The following is a 12769-nucleotide window of genomic DNA, read 5'->3' on the forward strand; positions in this document are numbered from 1 at the left end:
GGTGCTGTCAGTGTATTACCAATTATTTCCTTGTATCAGGTATTTTATCCTATTTTGGTTTTTCCATTCCACAAGTTTAAAAGCTCAGTGTGAAGGCTCAGGGCTGTTTTGATGGACAAAGTTAATCCCTTTAGTGATTCAAGCCCCCTTCCAAGATGTATTCACTTGCTAACCTCAAATCCTAAAATCCCAGCTGAAGTATTAGCAGTGGAGTTCAAAGTCATTTCCTGACTAGCTAGAAGGGGAGAAAAATCAGCTGCAGCTGTATACAAGGGGAGGGAGCTGAATCTTGGAGTTGCATCATACATTTGCATGCAATTAATTTTCTTCTGATTTAAGATCTCAAACTTGTTGAAAAGGAAGAAGATTTCTCTTCAGGGACTCTGTACAAAATTGCTTATCTTCCACATGTCTCTTTGTGAGGGGGAGAAAGCTTGTTCTAGAACACTTCAAGTGTATTCTGTTGAAGACACGTATGAAGCCATCCTAGCATGAGATTATTCATTGGCTGCATTCAAGAACTGCTAGATAAAAATATAGAGTATGAATCTGCAGCATTTGAGTTAGGGGTTATGTAAATTTTATTTGATTTTCATCCATTTCAAATCAAAAGCTTTTCCAAGATGTAGCACATTTAGCAAATGACATGAATTCAGAAATGAAGTTGTGTATATAGTTCCTGGTGCTTGCTCTGAGGCTGTCTCATACTTTTAATGCTTTTTTTTCTCAAAAATATCCAATTTGAAGTGGCTCTCACGCTAATATGTCTGACAAACACTTTCTCCCCTTTCAATGAGCCTTTAATGCAAGTGGTGCTGTGAAAAATGTTGCTGCTTTTGCTTATGCTGAGGCCCCATTTTTTCACTTCTGTCATGTCACTACTGAATTGCTGTGATGCCTTCTCCACCCAGTAGTACTGACCCAGCCAAGCCATGACTGCTGCCTGGTGCTGGCACGAGTCTTTTGGGGTAGTCTTGGCCTGTTTCTAGAAGCACTGCTTGGCCCTTATCCATTCCTTAGGCACTGCACCTGGGACATCCCCAGGTATTGCCTCCAGGACACTCCCAGGTTTGTGTGTGGGCTGTGAGGATATTGGTTTAGATGTGGGATAAGCATTTCAGCTTCCCAAGTGAATGAGAGTGCCTTTCAGCAGTGATAGGCAGTCCCTTAGACACCATTTACAAAGCCTGCAGCTTCTGTGACACTCTCCACTGTTGACCCTTCCTTCTTATTGTGCTTTCCCAGCTATTCTGTCATTGAGAAGAGCTGAATGTCCACTATTCTTTCCAGGAATAGAAATCATTGTTGTGGTTTGTGTGGTTTTGTGGGGGGTTTTTTGTTTTGTTGGTTTTTTTTTAGAAGGTTGCAAGCAAACTGCCTAAAATCTGTGAGCAGGAGAAAAAGTACTACTGGCATTGGGTAAAAAACTACTTGACTTCTTTTCTTGGGCAGAACATGCCTCGAGTAACCCTTTCTGTTAGGAAGGCAAACAGAAACGGCCCCATTAATGACTTTATTCATTCTGGAAACTCTGCTGTGACCCTGCTGCACCAGGAAGAGCATCCTTTTCAGAGTGCCTTGGCCAAACAACTAAAGCTGATGTTAAGATGATTTTCTTTAGAGTGAAACTGCTTCTGCCTGCAGTTGAGATGGTTGATGGAAGGGATGTAATGTTTTGACTGCAAATCACAATAGGTTTCAACTGTAAACAACAAATCCCACCCTCTGTGCTTTTGTAGTGATAGGAAATAAATTGTAATTCTTCAGGTGGAATATTAAGGTGCTAAGAGTTGCAATTGGACTGCTAATTAATTCTTGAAGTTTAAAATGCCAATTAAAAAAAGTACATGCCCTTGCACCCCCCCTTCCAACATATCTTAGCAGAGCTATTGAGGCAGCTCCCAGCTTTCCTCACAGAGCTTACCAGCTCACCAGCCTCTAGAATTTAGGGGGGAGTGATATGCTTTAGGCCCTGACATCAAGAACCTATGCAAATAGACAGAAAAAACAAAAAGGAAGAAAATCCCTGGGATTCCACTGTTCTTGTTCCACCCCAGTTGTGAAGAGCAGCATCTGTCCAGCAGTACAGGCACTGGGGTTGCAGAACTTTGCTCTGCTGGTATTTGTTGTATACAAATCATGGCTTTAGTTGCACTAATGAACTCCTTAGTTCATTGCTGCAATTAAAGGAATTCATGGTGGCAGCTCACAGGAGCAGGGCAGCACACTGGCTCCCAGGATAACAATCCCATTTCCTTCACCATTGTCGTAATCAGGGAGGTTGGAGTGGAGCTAAGAATGGCAGTGACTCAGGAGTGACAGCAGCAGGTATGATGAGGGCAAGGGATTAGGATATATTGGAATTAGCACACTTGGCTGGCTGGGGATACAGGTGTTGGAGGGGCTGAACAGCTCACTGCAGTGGGACTGTGCTGGAGTAAGGAAGGGAACTGGGACCTGGAGGCATTTTTCTCTCCACTTCCCACCATATTAAGGCTGTTTTGTGTTTGCAGACCACACAGTTGTTGGACAGGCGTGTTCTCAGGCAGCACATCTCCGAGTGCAGCTTTATAAATAAACCTGCCATCTGGCTTGCCAGGGAGGTCTGTGACGCCTTTCACACGGGCTGAGTCAGAAGGGAATTGCACACAACCCCGAGCACGTGAGGGGAGAAGTGTCTGCTTTGTGACATGGAGGCAAGTGTGAAACGCAGGTAAATCGCTGTAGTTTGTGTTCCTGGAATACTCATCGGCCCCGTTTGTGTGTTGGAGCTGCACTCTGCCAGGCACTGTGCAAATAGAACAGAGCCACTCCAAGATCCAAGTGCTTGGAAGTCTCCACATGCCGGATTGGAAAATGCACTAATAAGAGAGTCTGTGTGAGGAAGAGCCTCTTGCATTGTTGCACTGAGATCAGCTCAGGGTACTATGAAATATTCAGATATTCTCATCTGCTACAAACCTGGCATAACTCAATTGAAACCAAAGATAGCACGGCAAGGTTGAGCTCACTAAAATAAACACTTCATTCTGCTGTCCAACCTCATCTGTGTTGCAGCCAGAGAGTCTGCAAAAAAAGTACTTTTAAAAATCATCCTTTCCTTAGTAAGCCTTAAGAAAGCAGCACAGTTGTTTTAGATGTTATTTATTAAATATTGCTTAATTAAAAACTGGTTTAACTGAATTTGGAGCCTGAAACAATTCCCACTAATGCCTTTGAGAATATTTTATTCAACTTTATTAGCAATTAGATCTAGCCCTTAACCCTTTGGAGACTGCCAACAAATGTGTATTTAGGACAAGCAGCTTAGTATTCATTTGGTCAGCTGTCTGGACACTGCAAATGTTCCAAGGATTAAACAGATTTTTATTTTTTTTTTTTGCCACTGGGCAAAGTTGCCTGCCAAGTTTTCACCAGATGCATGTTAATAAAGCTGGGATTTATAAACAGTTCTGATGCAGGGATCAGAGCAGTCTGAGTGACTCAGAGCTACTCACGGGGGTAAGCAGAGTTCTCCCGTGCCTCCTCTTAGCCCTTGGTTGAACTGAGAGGCTGTAAGTAAATTAAAGTATTATTTGATAGTCAATAGTGAGACTGAAATCCTTTCTCTGGCATATCCCAGAAGAGCTGTGTAGTTGGCATGACCCGACTTCTTTTGGGAATGCTCAGAGAAGCCAAGGACCAAATAGCCCTGAAGGATTAATTGCCTCTGTGGCAAACAGCAGTGCCCAGCCCAGGCTGCAATTCCTTGCCAGCAGCAGCTGGGAAGGGTTGTGTTTCTGCCTGCAGAAGGTGTTCTGGGCGGTTGGTGGGACACTGAAGGATGAACATTCCTTTCTGAGCACAGGAGTCAGGTTGGAATGATGTTTGCTTTGCTGAGTTCTGCTCAGGTAGAGGTTTAAGAGCTGCACACTGAGAGCACCCTGTGAGTAGCACCAGTCCAGCTGTAACTTAGAAAGGGCCTGAGACAGATAAGCCTAAATCGATTATTTCTTCCTCTTCAGGCTTGCCACCCTCAATGTAAGTGTGGAGCAGCTGTGAACTCAGTCACAAACTGAGGTGAGCAGGGAAATGTAGGAGGCAGCTTCATTCCCAACCCATTTCTGCTGACAGGACAGAAATGGGCAGGTGTGGGGGGGGTCCAGGAGTGTAAGGTTGGAAGGAGGGCTTCTATGTCCTGTTCTTCCTTTCCAGGGGCTCAGAATGACTTGCTTCCTGAAATTCATGTTGATTTTCAGTGGCAAAGATGAGCCTTCTGTGGCCTTGTGCTCTTTTTTACTGCCAGGGCGTATGGGAGTCCAAAGGAACTGTCACTCATTAAAAGGAGCCCAGAGCTGAAGCTGAGACAGGAAAATCTCCCCCCAAGAAGAGAAATTTAAGTTGGCTATGAAAGTATACCTGCTTTGTGGCTCCACAAATGTCTCTGGTCCTATTTTAGAAACCAAGAATCCTTCCCAGCAGCCAGAGTCCCTATAATCTGCCATTGTAAACACAAGTTACTGAGCATGACTGAGGCACCAGATTTTTTTGGTTATCATGCAAGTGAAATAAAATCAGGGCTTCCAAGACTATGCTTCCTCTCTTCCCGGATTGCTTTTTTTGATTGGCCTTGATAGTCCAGGGAACTCACTGCTAGAGACTCGTTCCCACAAACATTTATGTTCCTGTTACAAACTCAGTCTGGTGTTTTGTCTCCTTTACTGCTCTTCCACTGAGTTGTCTGAATTTACAATATTAATAGCTACTTCCTTCTAATCCTAATAGCTGCTTCCTTCAGAGTTGTGCATCAACATAAAATCTGGAGATTTTAATTCTTGCCAAATAAGATAAAACAATGGCTATATCAGAAAGGAAATCCTTTGGTAAGATAGATGGAGGTGTGACTGCTAACCAGCAGCTTAGGACACTGATCACATTTTTTTAGTTCAGCCTGGCCCTTATTTCATCTTGGACAGTTTAATTAACTTTAATCTTTCTGTTTGTTCATTGCAAAAATGAGGATGACACACTTTCCATAAGAATGTGGTAACTTGTTAACTCCTGTAAGGCTCTCAAGCTGCATCACTATATAGTATTGAAACACACCTTCCTAATCAGAGCAGCATTATTACTCAAATTATTAACTAATTTTGCATTTTGTCTAAACTGACTGAATGCCAATTTTCTCTCACTGCATGTGAGCCTTTCGTAATTCATACTCAAGTTTTATTACCATACTGAGTGCAAGCAAAGGTAGGGCAGAATAAAGATATGTATTTTACAATCTGTTAATTCTGGGCCAATTTAGAGAGAGCAAAATACTTAGTGGATTACTTAGGCTAATATCTGTTCTCAAGGTCAGAGATAATGGATGATAGCCCTTTCTGTGTACAATATGCATTATGCATAGTTTTTGGACAAGTTGTAATCAAGTCTAGGAATTATGCCAGTTCATTATTGGAGGAATTTATGGCATTTAGCACTTATGTAGCATTTTATATTTTTCAAGGGGAGTTCTAACTAATTAACCCTTGCACACCTACAGAGCACAACTGTTGTCACAGGTGTGAAATACAGTTACAAGAAGTGACTTTTTTTTCCAAAGCTAAACCAAAATTAAACTTCCAACTGTTTACCATTTGTCTTGTGATCCATTTAATAGGCCTTCCTTTAGCTCCAAAAAGGAGCTGCTGAAATAAGAGTGGATCCTGGAGTTTTAGTGTGACAGGTGAGCAAGTAAATAGGAAATGGAAGCATCCTGTCATCAGGGCTTACTCTGAGATCATCCTGCTGTTGCTTAGCAAGGACCCACAGCTGTCAGGGCAGTGGGGGCTTATTTGTTTTTTATGAATTTACCCCACTTGATTGACTTTTGTCCTCTTCAAACACAGACCTTAAATGGCAGGGTGACCAAGTGAAAAGTTGAAAACCACACTGGATGTAACAGAAAGGAGGGACTGAAGAGGTATAGAAAGTTTCTTGGCTAAAGAAGTTGTTGTTATGAGTCATTATTGCCTGGGCTTGCCAAAACCTTCTGATGGTTTTCTGTTTGCTAATTACCTACGACTGTAGGAATGCACCTCTTTATAAAGCCAGTTCCTCCTCTTCTTTCCTGGGAAAAAAGCAGTTATGGCTTTAATGAGCAGACTTGTAGCCCTGTACTAGACAAGTGAGCACAGCTTTAGGTGAAGATCCTGGATGGCTCCATTTTTTTCTTGTGCTTGCTCCCAGTAGACCTGCCTTTCTCAGGGAGTGAGTAGAGTGTTCTGAAAACCCTCTGGAGCTTGTTACTTAAAAACAACTCACTTCCCAAACTGCCCTGCTGTAGGCTCAGAACCAGCATGGCTATAAAAATTGGGGTTTTTGCTCTTTCTAGGTGACTTCACTGGCTGCTTGCACTTGCCACTGGTATTCTCATTTATTATTTCAATGTTTCAGTGTCAGGGAGAGTTGAATGAATGTGACTAGACCTGATGACATGGGCTTGTCTGATCTAACCCCCATGGAAATCAATGTTTTCCAATTTCTTGTGAAGCACTAGAGCCAATGAGTAAGGAGCACTAGACACAATTGAAGTGGCATTTAGCTCTTAATTATGTTTTCTGCATTCTTTGTATACAGATATATCTGCTGCTTTTGCTGAGCTTTCCATAATTAGCTGATTGGTTTGGGTTTTTTTTTTTTTTCACCAGCATCTTTCTGCCTTCAGGAAGCAGAAAGTTTGTTGTCTCTCAGGGGTTTAGTTTGATTTGACTTTTTTTTTTTTTTAAATTTTAAAAAGATCTCTGGCTAAGATCTTAATGTGCATGGATTCTTCTGACCTTATTACTTTTTTAAGAGATTATATTCTTTGGCATTTTCTGTTTCTCTGGTTTCTACTTCATAAACACTATATAGTGCTTCTATTTTTTAAACACTAATAAGTGTTATATATCATTTCTGCCTGCTCCTCTGAAGTTTCTTTCTCCTTTTTCATCTTTGAAATTGTGTGAGGAAAGAGCTTTTTGGGAAGTCTCCCGGAATCTGTATTTCACTTTTAAGTCAATGTATCTTTGGCAAATTGGGGAAGCAAAAACCAGCTATATTGGGCTCTGTCTCAGTGTTTTATTGAGGCAGTTGCTTTTTCACTCTGGGACAACATTGGATGCTCTAAAGAATGAATGCCTTTTCTCCATAAATGCCCTTTATTCCAATCAAGATTGCCGTGGCTGCTCATATTCACATTCAAGTCCCATTCCTGTTTTCCCACATATTAGATTTTAAGTAAATTGTCCGGGCAGAATAAACCAAGGTATAATGAGAGCTAAAAGGATCTCAGGATGGCTCAGGCTCCCATGTGCATTTGAGGTCTCTCTAACCCAGGGTACTGTTTTTGAGTTTGAACAATGAGGGAATGACAGGATAATGATACTGGGAGGGCATAATTCACAGGGATATCTTTCAGCTCCCCACACTATTAGGCCTGTTAAGAATCTGACACACTCTGAAGAGGCATTAAAAACTGTTGATGAGAGAAGTTGCCATCGAAGTCCATTAGCATAAATGAGTGGTCAGAGTAGCTGGGGCTGAATAATATTTTATATTATTCTGCTCTAAGAGGAAGTCTGAGCTTCTGAAGAGCTTTCAGGCTCAATCTTACTCGAGATGATCTCACATGCCACTTAGTATTCCCAAAGCTTTTCAGGCACTCCTGTGAGGAGCAGGCATCCTGAGAACAAGGCATGCGTTCACTTTAGTGGATAAAAGAAAGGTGGGGGGAGGGAAAAGACCTCGGAGCATGGCTGCAAGGGAAGACTCATTCCTGGATCCTCAGCTTTGCATACATGCTATGAAAAAGACCTCAAAGTGGTCTCTAGATATTCTATAGGGAAGAAAGAAAAGTCCCCATTCTGCTGTCAGAATGAATAATACATCCTTAGATATTGAAACACCACGTGGACACAGGAGACATCATAACTTTGTGATAAACTTGATATTAAGACTGGTGATACTTAGCGGTTCAAAACAGGCTGAGCTACACAGAAAGGTCACTGAGCAAAATCTGTAGCTTTTTACACAAAAAAACTAATTAATCATAATTTCCCTCGTTCCTGCCTGCAGTATAAGTCACCTCAGCTAATTCAGGTTTGTTTATAAATCTCTGTATCCACCAAAAGTTAGAATAACACAGTGTTCTGGCTCAGCCTCCTGTGGCAAACAGCCTGGATGCTCCACCTGCCAAGGTGGGAGCAGCAGAGTCAATGGGATGTGTGACTGGGCTTCACAAGAGGGCTCTGAGCACATTTGTCCCAAAGTGAGACAAGCAGCAGTCAGACTGCTGAAATAAAGAAGGCAGCAGCTTGAAAACAAAAAAAACTTAAATTTAAGTTGAATTATAGCTGTTTGTTCTTATCCTTAAGGAGGGTGGGATGTTAAATCAGATGTTGAGTAGTTTATTTAGCTGTGTTTTCAGATAATAGCTCAGCATGCAAATCAGAGCTCTATTTTTCCATGTAGCCTAGGCAGTTAAATACCTGATATTTTCCTTTGGATATTTTGGCATTGAGTATTCCCGAAATTACAGACCTTTTAAGGGATCCCAAACTGGGATCAGAGGTCTTGTGTCAGTCTTGATCCAATGACAAGCACAGGGCATGTGCAGATATGGTCCAGTGCTTACTTCATCCCGCTTAGCTGCACACAGGCACATCATCATTTTTAGCTGTCTTACAGTAATTACAGCAAGTTTTGTGTTTATTGAAATCATGCCATGAGAACAAATTTTAGAGGAAAACTTTCTGTCTCTTCAAACAGCACTGAAATGGATTCAGAAACTGAATTTGGCTTTACTGCCTGTGATGTAAGTTCAGAAGTATCTAATGGGGAAAAAAAACATTCAGCATTAATTGTATATTTATACATTTCAGCCGTTTACACTCTAAGTAAATTTTACATGTTTGCTTGTAATTATGTCTCAAAATTATTTGTTTAAGAAGGAGAAAGGTTAAATCACTTGTGTATTAGACTGCTTTACTTATTCATGTCAGCATAAACATGTGAAGTAGGGAAGAAAATGAGTATCATTAATAGCAGACAGTAGAACAAGACTATCTGTAATCATGCTGGTGTTCTTTTGCCAGCTGGTCATATTGTGCTGATAAATGACATGAGACAGAAATAATATCTTAGAGGGCTTAGCCACTGACTAATGCCTCAATATTCCATGCAGGCATGGATCTTTGGGAGGCACATCCAGCACTTTCTGTCATCTCTGCAACATCCCTTTGAAAAAGCAATAGCAGTTACTAAAGGTTGTTCTGAACAAGGTGCTTTCCTTTTTCAGTTTAAATGTCATTTCATAGCCTTAGCTGATGAGACAAATTATCCCTTCAACAATTACAACCCTTTAGTATGTGATGTTCTTCCAAATGTAATAAGTAAGTAAAAGGTGGGCTACAATTTGTCATAGTAGCATTGTGGTCCTTCTACTGTCCTTGTCCCAACAACAGAATAAGTTTTTCTGATTTGTATGTTGATCACAATTGTTAAACCACTTTCCCAGATTATTGCTGGCACATCTGCCAGCTCCCTCATCCCCTTGGGTGGATCCCATAGACCTGTGTGTGTCTGAGTGGTGTAGCAGATCACTGACTGGTTTTCCTTGAACTGTGGGGGCTTCATTCTGCTCCCTGTCTTCCAGTTCAGGGGTCTGGGTACTCTGACAACAACTGGTGTTAGCATGAAAGATTGAGACAAAAAAAAGACATTTAAACCCCTCAGCCTTCTCCTCATCCGAAGCCACTTTTCCCCTTGCACCCAATAAAGGAGGGAGATTGTCCCTTGGTGTTGCTTTGTACCAGTTCATATCACTCGGTTGGGTCTTTTTCTCTGAAGTGGCAAATCAATTTTGATGGTGAGAGATCTAAAATATTACTGGGAGAAGACTTGTGGTAAATGCTCCTACTCTCACCTCTTGCTTTCTTCTCTGTGTGAAATTCCAGAATTCCATATTTTTGCTCCCGCTCTCTTCTCATAGTCTTGCAAACTGTGGAATTTACTGGTCTGAAGTTGGTCCTTTTGCACAAGTTCTGGCTCTACAAACACCATTTGTGTGCTGTTCCTGTGCTTTTCAAAATCCATTTGTCAGGGCTTTGTCCTGTGTGGTACAGCCCAATTAAACAGTTGGGAAACTTGTCCTGCCTATGGAAACAAGCTCTGGTTATCCATGTTTTCTCTCTCACTTCTCCTGTGTGAGACTTGTCTGCTGTAAATGGCTGTTGACTGGCAAGATTTGCATTGGCTTCTGATTTTATTGTCGTTAAGGAAGCTTTCAGGTGAAAGACTTAGGAAAATCATCAGGGCTGAACCTGGAGTAAAACAAACATGTAAGTGCCACCTAAAAATAATATATGCCAGAATTACACTACAAAGACTTTGAGAATAAGTTTGATGGAAATCCAAGTGCCTTTGCTAGGAGCCTCATAGCTGAAATACACTGGTAATAATTCCTTTTATGTTTCAGAAGGGTACTGTAATGAGTAAGGATCTTTTTCTTTTCATCTGATCTATTGTACTCCACCAGTTATATTTGTATTACAATACTTGATGAATATTCATATATGGCTCTTCATAAAGTTCTCTTAAAATCGATACTAAAAGGCCGAGATTGTTTGAGAGGTGGCAATTACTGGCTGCAACAAAATTGTTCTCTGCTGAACACTTGCAACAAACAAATCACTGCCAGAAATGCTGCTGTTGGAAAGGGTGTTAAATAGTGAGTGTAAATCACAAAGCTATTATGGTGTTTTATATAAAATAGTTCACTAATGGATCACAAACTGTAGCAGTTACTTATAACAAGCAGATCTGTGAGTTTAGACAAATATTAGGGTGTTTTATTGCATGAGGCTTTGAAGATCACTATATTCCTTAATTACTGAGCTATTAAACAGTTACTAGTGAGCCTGTGAACTGTCTCCACTGAGTGACTGCTCCCATGCTTTGGAGTGGATGTTGGTCTATGCTGTTAAATCAGGCACATCTTTTGGATCCAGCTCTTTGGAATTTGGTGCAGCAGTGCCAGCTGAATGTATTTTAGGAGTGCTCCAGAGCACTGTTTTGGCACAGCCAGCCAGGATGGCTTAGAGGGCCTGCGGAGCAGAGTTTCAAAATGCAACCTTTGATCTGTATCTGCTCCCCTTCTCTGTGCTGTGGTGGGTTAAACTGGTTGTCACAGAAGAACATGAAGTTACCTCTTGGTCACTGATGTGAGGAGGGGCAGATGGGGGTGTAGAGATACTATGCAGCTTCCTTTCAAGGTCCTGGCAGCATTCCATGTGCACTTTGCTTGGTTGCCTCTCTTTGTTCCATGTGGGCTTAGCTGTGCCAGAACAATTGGTGTTTAAATTACAAATGGAGGGGGAATGGGAGTGTACTTTGCAGGCATCTTACTGATACTTATCTATTTGAAAAGTTGCTCACCTGCAAGAGGAAACAAACTTTTGAGTCCAATGTGTGAGCCAGGTAAAGCAAGCAGAGCTGATCAAGAGTGAACAGGAATTCCAAGGGAAACGATCACAAGTGCAGTGTAGCAGTTTCTTGGGCACATTCCTGTGTGTGCCATGGCACAGACACAGCAGCCCTGCTTGCCACTGTGGCAAAGCTGGTTAGCCCTGGAGAGCCTCCCCAGGTGAAACACTGCAGTGTAACAAACCCACAGAGAGCAGGATGGTCCCTGGGCATGTAGCAATCTCACTTCTGAAAGCCTGACTTTGGGAAAGGCAGAGAAGTATCAGGCCAAAGGGTACCTATTGCAGACAACTAAACACCCAAGATCAGGAAGTTAGAAGGAAAACATGTCCAAGGACACAAGGGCAGCAAATCCATTAGTCAGACAGTATCTTCTGTAGATACAGTTCCCTTTGATAATATCATTATTTTTCATGCACAGCTGATCTTGCATCATTTGGTATTAAGGGACACACATAATAACCCTTTAAATATTTAATAGCATTTTCATTTACTGAAACCTGTGGGTGCTATTATATATTATACATAAAGTAACCTCTCCTTTTTCATTTTCTACCTACAAAGATGTGTTGCACGCATTTCTCTCTCTCAAATTTATAAGAGAAGAGAGATTTCTTTCGAAGTAGCTGGAGATATAAAATACCTGGCAGCAAAATGGCTTTTAACTCATTTTTATAGCACTGCAAGGCAGCATCTTCCTAATAGCCTTCTCTCAGACCATAGAAATGCTGCCATTAGGAGGAAGGTTGTGGCTCTATCCCTTAGGAAGGAGGTTTTCTTTCACAGAGGTTAAGACTCTTCATTAGGCTTCACAACTTCACAGATCCGAGCAAAAATAGAAGCACTGTCTGTTTTTGAAGCTTTGAGTTCTTGGTTTCTTTGTGGGTTTTTTTTTTATTAAAGTTATGCAGAAAAGCCTCTTAAAGCTGAACTGTTGGAAGCAATACAGGCCAAATTGAAATAGCTGTTACATGGAGTATGTGCTACCCAAGTAGGAATCTTCCCCCTTCTGCCAAAATGTCAACTGCCTCCAAATACTTCCCCCAGTTATTCTAACAGGCATCCTCTCACTCACTTTAACTTGGTTGGTGAAGCAAGGAAACCTTTCTTTGGGAATACAGCAAAAACTTTTTGCAGTTGTAACAGCTGTGCATTGCAATGATTAAAATACAACCTACTGGTAACTTCAAGCAGAGATATGGAAGACAAAGCTACTTTAGGTACCAAAAGGCAAGGCCATTTATGTCTCCTATCACTCATATTACAGAAGGCAACTAATTCA

Source organism: Chiroxiphia lanceolata, chromosome 3 (genome assembly GCF_009829145.1).
Source record: "Chiroxiphia lanceolata isolate bChiLan1 chromosome 3, bChiLan1.pri, whole genome shotgun sequence".
Lineage (NCBI taxonomy): Eukaryota > Metazoa > Chordata > Aves > Passeriformes > Pipridae > Chiroxiphia > Chiroxiphia lanceolata.